Genomic DNA, 10,715 nt, shown 5'->3' on the forward strand with positions numbered 1-10,715 from the left:
AGCTATTTAATTATGATCGCCCGAGCATTTACTGTGTGATCGGCAATTAGGAGGCTCCGCTGTTTCTGCTACACAGAGTAATCGAGTCTGACAGCTCTGACATCACGGAGTGACATTTTTCACACAACTAAAAGTCGTTTGCACATTATATACAATTTGTCACATCAAAGGAGACAGAGGCTGCAACACAAACGTAGACAGTGCACATTGCTGCAACAGGTCAAGAGACCCAACTAATTGTTAACGAATGGCATGTCCCTAGATCCCACCACATCAAGGGGTCCTGTGACAGCAGTGCAAGAGTTAACGATCTGGCCGAGACTCTGTCTTTACTCACAGTCACTCCAAAATCTAGAAAGGGACAATTATCACTGCAAAAAATGTTTCAAAATAAAAGAATAATATTTATTATTATTATTATTATTATTATTATTATTTAATAATATACAATAGTAAACAAAGAAGAACTAGTAGAATTCCCTGACAGTTATGTTCTCCTTGAATAAGTACTGTGTTTGCTCTTAATATATTCCCATTCTTTTGTTTGCATAGATAAGAGATTCTATTGTTTAGAAGTAACCTGGAGTAGCTATGCCATCGATATGCAGCTAGTCAGTCGATCAGATGCATATGAATAAAAAAAAGCGTCCTATAAATGATATATTGCACTAATGGCTGATTTAAGAGAAGACAGTCATTAGAAGCAGCAGCGTTTCCGTGAGCAGCGCCTGGCTAGGTGTGAACTAGGGCCGAGTACTCTCATCAGCACTAATCATCTCGCCATCAGACATGAGTGGGGTCCGTCTGGGCCTCCTCTTCCTTTTTTAGATTACATTTGTGTCATGCTTTGCAGCAGAACACGATATCCCCATAGAGGTAGAGAGTTATCCTGGCAGCCCAGTGAATAAGGGAATGAGGACTAATGAAGATTGTGTTGAGCAGTCCTGCATGGAATGTTAATGGAGCTTTGACTAACTGCGAGTAAACAAGGGGAAAAGTGCATTATAAGTGGAATGTGGGGTGATAACATCTCTCACTTCTCCTGCCCAGGTCTCGTCATGGCTCACATTACAGCACATTGCCCAGCACAGGTCCCCTGGCATGGAAGTCCTAACCTGAGCCCAGCACAGTCAGTAGTCTCCGGGGGCTCCGGCTGAATGAGGCCACTATGCGCCCAGCCAGGAGAGCTGCTGGTGCCCGTCACTGGGGCACATACAACCAGAATCCACCAGGCAGATTAGTATCTGTTGCTGGCGTCTCAGCGCAAATCCCTGAAGGCGTTCTGACCCTTTGAAGTTTCTTCTATTTTGCTTACACAGAAGTTTACATGATTAAGTCAGGTTTTTACAAGGCTCAACAAGGCAAATTTAATCACCTCGGAACATTCAACACGAGAGAAAAATCACAACAGTTGTCCTGCTCATTTACCAGCCGGAGATATACAAGAGGCGGCAATGTGCGAGGGAAATTAACGCTGCTAATTCCCGTGACAGTCTATTACCGGTGCCCAGGAGCGGCTTCTAGCTGCGGTATCTGTCATCACTACGGGGTGCTCACTGTACACACAAACACAAGCGTCTATAGCACTTACATGACAATATACTATTATCTATCTATCTATCTATCTATCTATCTATCTATCTATCTATCTATCTATCTATCTATCTATCTATCTATCTATCTATCTATCTATCTATCTATCATCTATCTATCTATCTATCTATCTATCTATCTATCTATCTATCTATCTATCTATCTATCTATCTATCTATCTATCTATCTATCTATCTATCTATCTATCTATCTATCTCACATATATTATCTATCTATCTATCTATCTATCTATCTATCTATCTATCTATCTATCTATCTATCTATCTATCTATCTATCTATCTATCTATCTATCTATCTATCTATCTATCTATCTATCTATCCATCCATCCATCCATCCATCCATCCATCCATCCATCCATCTATCTATCTATCTATCTATCTATCTATCTATCTATCTATCTATCTATCTATCTATCTATCTATCTATCTATCTATCTATCTATCTATCTATCGTTTATCATCTATCTATCTATCTATCTATCTATCTATCTATCTATCTATCTATCTATCTATCTATCTATCTATCTATCTATCTATCTATCTATCTATCTATCTATCTATCTCACATATATTATCTATCTATCTATCCATATATCTATCTATCTATCTATCTATCTATCTATCTATCTATCTATCTATCTATCTATCTATCTATCTATCTATCTATCTATCTATCTATCTATCTATCTATCTATCTATCTATCTATCTATCTCTCTATCTATCTATCTCACATATATTATCTATCTATCTATCTATCTATCTATCTATCTATCTATCTATCTATCTATCTATCTATCTATCTATCTATCTATCTATCTATCTATCTATCTATCTATCTATCTATCTATCTATCATCTATCTATCTATCTATCTATCTATCTATCTATCTATCTATCTATCTATCTATCTATCTATCTATCTATCTATCTATCTATCTATCTATCTATCTCACATATATTATCTATCTATCTATCTATCTATCTATCTATCTATCTATCTATCTATCTATCTATCTATCTATCTATCTATCTATCTATCTATCTATCTATCTATCTATCTATCTATCTATCTATCTATCATCTATCTATCTATCATCTATCACGAACTTGTAAGAAAACACAAACACAATTTTTTTTTAGTAAGGGCCTGTTCACATGACCGCTGCCCTTCCATTGAGGGGTTCCGTCTTAGGTTTCCGTCGCGTAAGGCCTTATGCACATGGCCTTGCCCGTAATCACAGCCCGCGATTTCGGACAACTGCCCGTAAAATACAAAAAATAGGACATGCTCCACAATTCCCGCACAGTTCTATGGCACGGACACCTATCCGTAGCGATACGGAAATGTGTTCACGGCCAGTAGAACTGAATGGGTCCGTATTATGGTCCGCAATTACGGAGATTTTTTACGGTCGTGTGCATGGGGCCTAACCCCTAAACGGAAAGGCAAACTGAAAACTCAGCTTCCGTTTCCCTCGCCATTGATCTCAATGGTGACGGAAACATTGCTAAAAGTTTCCGTTTCTCACTGTTCTAACAGTGTTCCATTGTTTTGATGGAATCAATAGCGCAGCCGAGTGTGCTATTGGTTCCGTCAAGAACAACGGTACCCTGTCACAACGGCGACAAACGGAAACCTTTAGCAATGTGAGGGAAACTTAAACTAAGGTTTCAGTTTGCCTTTCCGTTGAGGGGTTACCCGATGGAAACCTCCTACGGAACCCCTCAACGGAAGGCAACGGTGTGAACACAGCCTAACACATATGGTAGGCTTAGATACAGGGTCCAGCAGACAGTAATCTTATACAGTATAAGGTTACTAAGATTACAGTCTGCCGGGGCCCTGTATCTAAGCCTACCACATGGTAGGCTTAAAGGGGTTGTCCAGTCCCTAAACATTGATGGCCTGTTCTCAGGATAGGCCATCAATAGCTGATGGGTCGGGGTCCGACTCCCGGTACCCCCGACAATCAGCTGTTTTGAAGGGGGTACTGCTTCCCCTTCATTTCCCTTACTTGCTCACACTGTGAATCGCTGACACGTCCGTGTCGGCGATTCACAGTGTGAGAAAGTGACCGGAATGAAGTGGAAGTAGCGCTCGCTGCACCTCCTTCAAAACAGCTGATTGGTGGGGGTCCCGGGAGTCAGACCCCGACCTATCAGCTCCAGCAGACTGTAATATTAAACTTACCCTCCTCTTCGGCCACAGCGGAGGTCCTGACTCCATCCAGGGTTGGGATGTTGAGCGCAGCGCATAGCGTTGTGACGTCAGGACCTCCACTACACTCCGGAAAGAGGAGGGTAAGTATTGTCAGTTACTATAGTAACAGGGGCCCGTGTAGTTTATTACATAGGCCTGAGTTACTATAGTAACTTTTCATTGATGTGGTTTGGGGGACCGCAGGCCCCCTGGCTTCGGGGGCCCGGTCGCAGTTGCGACCGCTGCGACCGCTATACTTACGCCACTCTATCTATCTATCTATCTATCTATCTATCTATCTATCTATCTATCTATCTATCTATCTATCTATCTATCTATCTATCTATCCATCCATCCATCCATCCATCCATCCATCCATCCATCCATCCATCCATCATCTATCTATCTATCTATCTATCTATCTATCTATCTATCTATCTATCTATCTATCTATCTATCTATCTATCTATCTATCTATCTATCTATCTATCATCTATCTATCTATCTATCTATCTATCTATCTATCTATCTATCTATCTATCTATCTATCTATCTATCTATCTATCTATCTATCTATCTATCTATCTATCTATCTATCTATCTATCTATATCTACCTCCATCACTTAGCTGTCAGTGAATATCTGAAATTCTAATTTCCATGCCATCTGCATAGTGTAATGTTACTGTCTTCTCCGTGTCATGTAGGTGCCAATCAGCCTTGCATGTGAGCGGTGCTGCTGCAGCACATTGCTCTGGTAGGGGTCACGTGTGTTATTCTTTCTGTGCGGGGCTCTGTTTGAGTTGAGAGCAGAATAAATATATCAGACGAGAGAAGTCCAAGTCTGGTAAATGATTCCTGCTGTGGAACTTTCTAAGGAGTAGGAAATGGGCAGGAAATTAATCTCAGGCCTGGAGTGTACCTGGATGTGTCTTTATTAGTGTTCATGTTGCCAGTGCTGTGCCACTCTGTCTCTGGATTACACATCCCGCCAATGTTCTAACCACCATGTTCCAGGCTGGACAGCACTAGTTTATCGCCCGGACAATCAGAGTTTTACTTCTAAACGGGTTGTTCTGCATTTCTTTGCATTGTTCTGTATGTGCAAATGATTGTTTGCCCTGAGCAATGTATATAAAGTTGTTCCACGGCCTAGGAACACTTTCTGAGCTGTCACTTCTCTTTGCACATAAGTGCATGTACCAGCCATCTAGTCATGTACCAAGTCCAAACACATCACATCTCAAACGACTAGCCCCACAGGAGTAGCCGGCTCTTCCCAGTACACCTGGTAGCGGTGGGTACCGGGGTAATAATGGGGGTTAGTGTTAGGCTGGATTCACACGAACGTGGCGTTTTTGCGGACGCAAAAACGCGGCGTTTTGCGTGCGCAAAAATCACTTGCCAGCTCCGTGTGTCATCCGTGTATGATGCGCGGCTGCGTGATTTTCGCGCAGCCGCCATCATAGAGATGAGGCTAGCCGACGTCAGTCACTGTCCAAGGTGCTGAAAGAGTTAACTGATCGGCAGTAACTCTTTCAGCACCCTCGACAGTGAATTCCGATCACCATATCTAGCAACCTGTTAAAAAAAAAAAGAGGTTCGTACTTACCGAGAACTTCCCGGCCGTTACCTTGGTGACGCGTCCTTGGTGACGCGCCTCTCTTGACATCTGGCCCCACCTCCCTGGATGACGCGGCAGTCCATGTGACCGCTGCAGCCTGTGCTTGGCCTGTGATTGGCTGCAGCTGTCACTTGGACTGATTTGTCATCCCGGGAGGTCAGACTGGAGGAAGAAGCCGGGAGTTAGCGGTAAGTCAGAACTTTTTTTTTTTTTACTCGTTCATGTATATTGGGATCGGAAGTCACTGTCCATGGTGCTGAAACAGTTTAACTCTTTCTGCACCCTGGACAGTGACTATATCCGGACGTCGCGTACCGGAAATTTTTTGGCCGGGTTCGGCCAAAACGAGTTCGGTGAAGTTCGGTTCGGTTGTCCGGGTTCGCTCTTCTCAAAGACACTCCGTTTGGATGTTTGTAAATAGAAAAGCACGTGGTGCTTTTCTGTTTACATTCATCCTTTTGACAGCTCTTGCGCGAATCACGCAGTTCGCACGGAAGTGCTTCCGTGCGGCATGCGTGGTTTTCACGCACCCATTGACTTCAATGGGTGCGTGATGTGTGCAAAACGGCCAAAGAACGGACATGTCGTAACTTTTTTTCAGCGGACTCACGATGAGCAAAAATCACGGACATGTCTGCACGGCCCCATAGACACATATAGGTCCGTGCAACACGCGTGCAAATCACGCGCGTTGCACGGACGTTTTTCACGTTCGTCTGAATAAAGCCTTAGCCTCTGCACCTGCTAACATTAAGCCCCGCCTTAGTAATGGAGGTTGTCAATCAGCCAGCGGCCATTACAGCTGTATCTAATCCTGTCATGTGTGATACTGTCTGCTGAGCCAGTGTATCTAATCCTATCATGTGTGATACTGTCTGCTGAGCTGTGTATCTAATCCTATCATGTGTGATACTGTCTGCTGAGCTGTGTATCTAATCCTATCATGTGTGATACTGTATGCTGGGCCACTGTATCTAATCCTATCATGTGTGATACTGTCTGCTGAGCCAATGTATGGATGTCATAATTTCCTCAACTTTGGACCAAAATGGTCTAATAAGGTGGCAATCCCACCAAAGGTGAGTATATGTACCCTTGTGTGATATACACCTCCAGTAAGTCTGCTATATTGCTATTATATTTGTGGGGCCGGGGTTCTATAGCATCTGCTCACTAGTTTATAACTCGTATAGCAATGTATCTGGAGGGGCCAAAGCAATTCTTAAACATGAGAGAAATGTCGGACTGATGGGAATTTCGTGGTGTATTTGCTGTGGATCTAAACCCACTCTGGCATTAACATCAGCGCATAAACTGAGCACCGGGAGCTTCATGGCATGGGTTTCTATGGCCGAGCATCTGCATGAAAGTCTTACATTACCAAGCACAATGCCAAGCGTCAGATGGGGTGGTGTAAAGCACGTCGCCACTGAACTCTGGAGCAGTGGAAACGTGTTCTGTGGAGTGACATATCACCCTTCTCTATCTGGTAGTCTGATGGATGAGTCTCGGGTTGACTGCATTGTGCCAACTGTAAAGTTTGGTGGAGAACGTATAATGCTATGGGGTTATTTTTAAGGGGTTGTCCTAGGCCCCTTAGTTTCAGTGGAGGGAAATCTTAATGCTTCAGCATGCCAAGACATTTTGGACAATTGTATGCTGCCAACTTTGTGGGAACAGTTTGGGGAAGGGCTTTTCTGACCCAGCATGACGGTGCCCCAGTGCACAAAGCAAGGTCCATAAAGACATGGTTGGGTGACTTTTGTGTGGAAGAACTTGACTGGCCGCACAGAACCCTGACCTCAATCCCATCCAACACCTTTGGGATGAACTAGAACGGAGATTGCAAGACAGGCCCTCTGCTCCAACGTTAGTGTCTGACATCACAAACGCTCTTCTGGATGAATGGACAAAAATTCCCACAGAAATACTCCAAAATCTTGTAGAAAGCCTTCCCAGAAGAGTGGACGCTGTTTTAGCTGTAAAAGTAGGGACCAACTCCATATTAAACGTCTATAGATTTAGAATGGGATGTCATAAAATGTTCTGTAGATTTAATGTGCGGGTGTCTCAATTTGTTTGTCCATATAGCGGCTCCAAAAACGGCTCAAGAAGTGACATGCACTTTTACGGGGCGTTTTTTTTTCGGTGCTGCTTTATAGCATTTTAAACTGCATGTATAAATCAAGCATTTATGGGTTCTTAATGTTTTTTTTTATATGTGTTTTTGGTGGAGTTTACTTTATTTAGTGTAATTTTGTACATTATTTTATTCTGCCGTTTTTGGAGTGCCAATAAAAAAAAATGGCCAAAAAAGTCATACCTGGAGCATGCTGCTTTTTGAAAAAGAATGGCACTGACACCCAAAACAAAACAAAAAGGCCACAAACCAAAACACTGTGTACGTAATAACATGATCTGGCTGTAGTGTTTTTTGCCAAAAAACCCTGCCTAAAAAACACTAAAACGCGAGCATACGCTGTGTGTGAATCCAGCCTTACTGAGCACTAAATGCCCACTAAGCTTGTATTATTCTTTAAATCAAAATACAGGTCCCTAAGGTCACATCTCAGACATTGGGACGTTGGTGTAATGTTGGTTTAGAGACATGTATTTTCCATGTAGCAGTGTATGTGAGTTGGTGTACCAGGGAGCTGAATGGCAGTCTAAGGCCTTATTCACACGACAGTGATAAACAGCCGTGTGATGGCCGTTCTTTTAACGGCCGTCACACGGCCACTTTCAGAACAATGATGTTTTTTTAACGGCCCGTGAATAATTGCCGTCAAAAAATAGGACCTTTCCTATTTTTGGCCGTTTTAACGGCCTGACGGCCCCATAGAAGTCAATGGATCCATTTTTAATGGCTGTCAATACATGTAACAACCGTTAAAAGCGGATCTGTGACATGGGGATTTGCAAAGGAACTACTAGTTCCCTTGCTGGCTATCGGCAGCGTAACGACACATACTCACCGATTCAGCGCTGACTTCTCCTGGTCGGGTTGCTAGTCTCGCGGGTTCTGCGAAGGTGGCGCGATGACGTCATAGCCTTCGCAGATCCTGTGAGACTAGCGACCAGACCAGGAGAAGACGGCGCTGCATCGGTGAGTAAGTATTATCGCATTGCCGCAGATCCCGTGAAGACGAGAGGAATTACCGGAAGAAGACAGTGCTGCATTGGTGAGTATGTAGGGCATTCATGTCGGGCTATGTGGCATCATATACATCGGGGCTGTGTGGCATCATACACAGGAGGGCTGTGTGGCATCTACAGTGGGGCTGTGTGGCATTTACAGGGGGGCTGTGTGGCATCTACAGGGGGGCTGTGTGGCATATGCAGGGGGGCTGTGTGGCATCTACAGGGGGGCTTTGTGGCATCATATACAGGGGGTCTGTGTGGCATATACAGGGAGGCTGTGTGGCATCACACACAGTGAGATGTGTGGCATCATATACAGGGGGTCTGTGTGGCATATACAGGGAGGCTGTGTGGCATATACAGGGAGGTGTGTGGCATCATATACAGGGGGTCTGTGTGGTATATGCAGGGAGGCTGTGAGGCATATACAGGGACGTGTGTGGCATCATATACAGGGAGGTGTGTGGTATCATATACAGGGAGGTGTGTGGCATCATATACAGGGGGTCTGTGTGGCATATACAGGGAGGCTGTGTGGCCTATTCAGGGAGGTGTGTGGCATCATATACAGGGAGGTGTGTGGCATCAAATACAGGGAGGTGTGTGGCATCATCTACAGGGAGGTGTGTGGCATCAAATACAGGGAGGTGTGTGGCATCATCTACAGGGAGGCTGTGTGGCATCATATACAGGGAGGTTTGTGGCATCATATACAGGGAGATGTGTGGCATCATATACAGGGAGGTGCGTGGCATATACAGGAGGTGTGTGGCATCATCTACAGGGAGACTGTGTGGCATAATATACAGGGAGGCTGTGTGGCATCATATACAGGGAGGTTTGTGGCATCATATACAGGGAGGTTTGTGGCATCATATACAGGGAGATGTGTGGCATCATATACAGGGAGGTGCGTGGCATATACAGGAGGTGTGTGGCATCATCTACAGGGAGACTGTGTGGCATAATATACAGGGAGGCTGTGTGGCATCATATACAGGGAGGTTTGTGGCATCATATACAGGGAGGTTTGTAGCATCATATGCAGGGTGGCTGTAAATAGTGTGTCTAGGTGAACATGTGATTTTCCTTTGGATGTTTTCAGGGGGCTGGGACAAAAAAAGCCTAAGGCCTCTTTCACACGGCTTTCACATGGCCGTTTTCAGAACAATGATATTCTATGGGTGCATACACACGGCCGTTTTTTTAACGGCCCGTGAATAATGGCCGTCAAAAAATAGGACATGTCCTATTTTTGGCCGTTTTAACGGCCTGACGGCCCCCATAGAAGTCAATGGATCCGTTTTTAACGGCTGTCAATACATGTAACAACCGTTAAAAACGGATCTGTTACATGGGGATTGGCAAGGGAACTACTAGTTCCCTTGCTGGCTATCGTTGGCATACTCACGTTTGCGGCGCTTCTTCAGGTGTGGTCACTCGTCTGTGGTCACTCGGGTTTGAAGGCGCCTCGATGACGTCATCGCCCCGTCGCGCTGCCTTGCCAGATCCCGTGCAGACGAGTGAAGAAGAGGAGAGACGGCGCTGCTCTCGTGAGTATGTTGCATGATCTATAGGCAGGCTGGTGTGGCATCTACAAGGAGGCTGGTGTGGCATCTACAGGGAGGTGGTGTGGCATCTACAGGGAGGCTGGTGTGGCATCTACAGGGAGGCTGGTGTGGCATCTACAAGGAGGCTGGTGTGGCATCTACAAGGAGGCTGGTGTGGCATCTACAGGGAGGCTGGTGTGGCATCTACAGGGAGGCTGGTGTGGCATCTACAGGGAGGCTGGTGTGGCATCTACAGGGAGGCTGGTGTGGCATCTACAGGGAGGCTGGTGTGGTATCTACAGGGAGGCTGGTGTGGCATCTACAGGGAGGCTGGTGTGGCATCTACAAGGAGGCTGGTGTGGCATCTACAGGGAGGCTGGTGTGGCATCTACAGGGAGGCTGGTGTGGCATCTACAGGGAGGCTGGTGTGGCATCATCTACAGGGAGGCGTGTGGCATCATCTACAGGGAGGCGTGTGGCATCATCTACAGGGAGGCGTGTGGCATCATCTACAGGGAGGCGTGTGGCATCATCTACAGGGAGGCGTGTGGCATCATCTACAGGGAGGCGTGTGGCATCATCTACA

Source organism: Rhinoderma darwinii, chromosome 5 (assembly GCF_050947455.1).
Source record: "Rhinoderma darwinii isolate aRhiDar2 chromosome 5, aRhiDar2.hap1, whole genome shotgun sequence".
NCBI classification, from domain to species: Eukaryota; Metazoa; Chordata; class Amphibia; order Anura; family Rhinodermatidae; genus Rhinoderma; species Rhinoderma darwinii.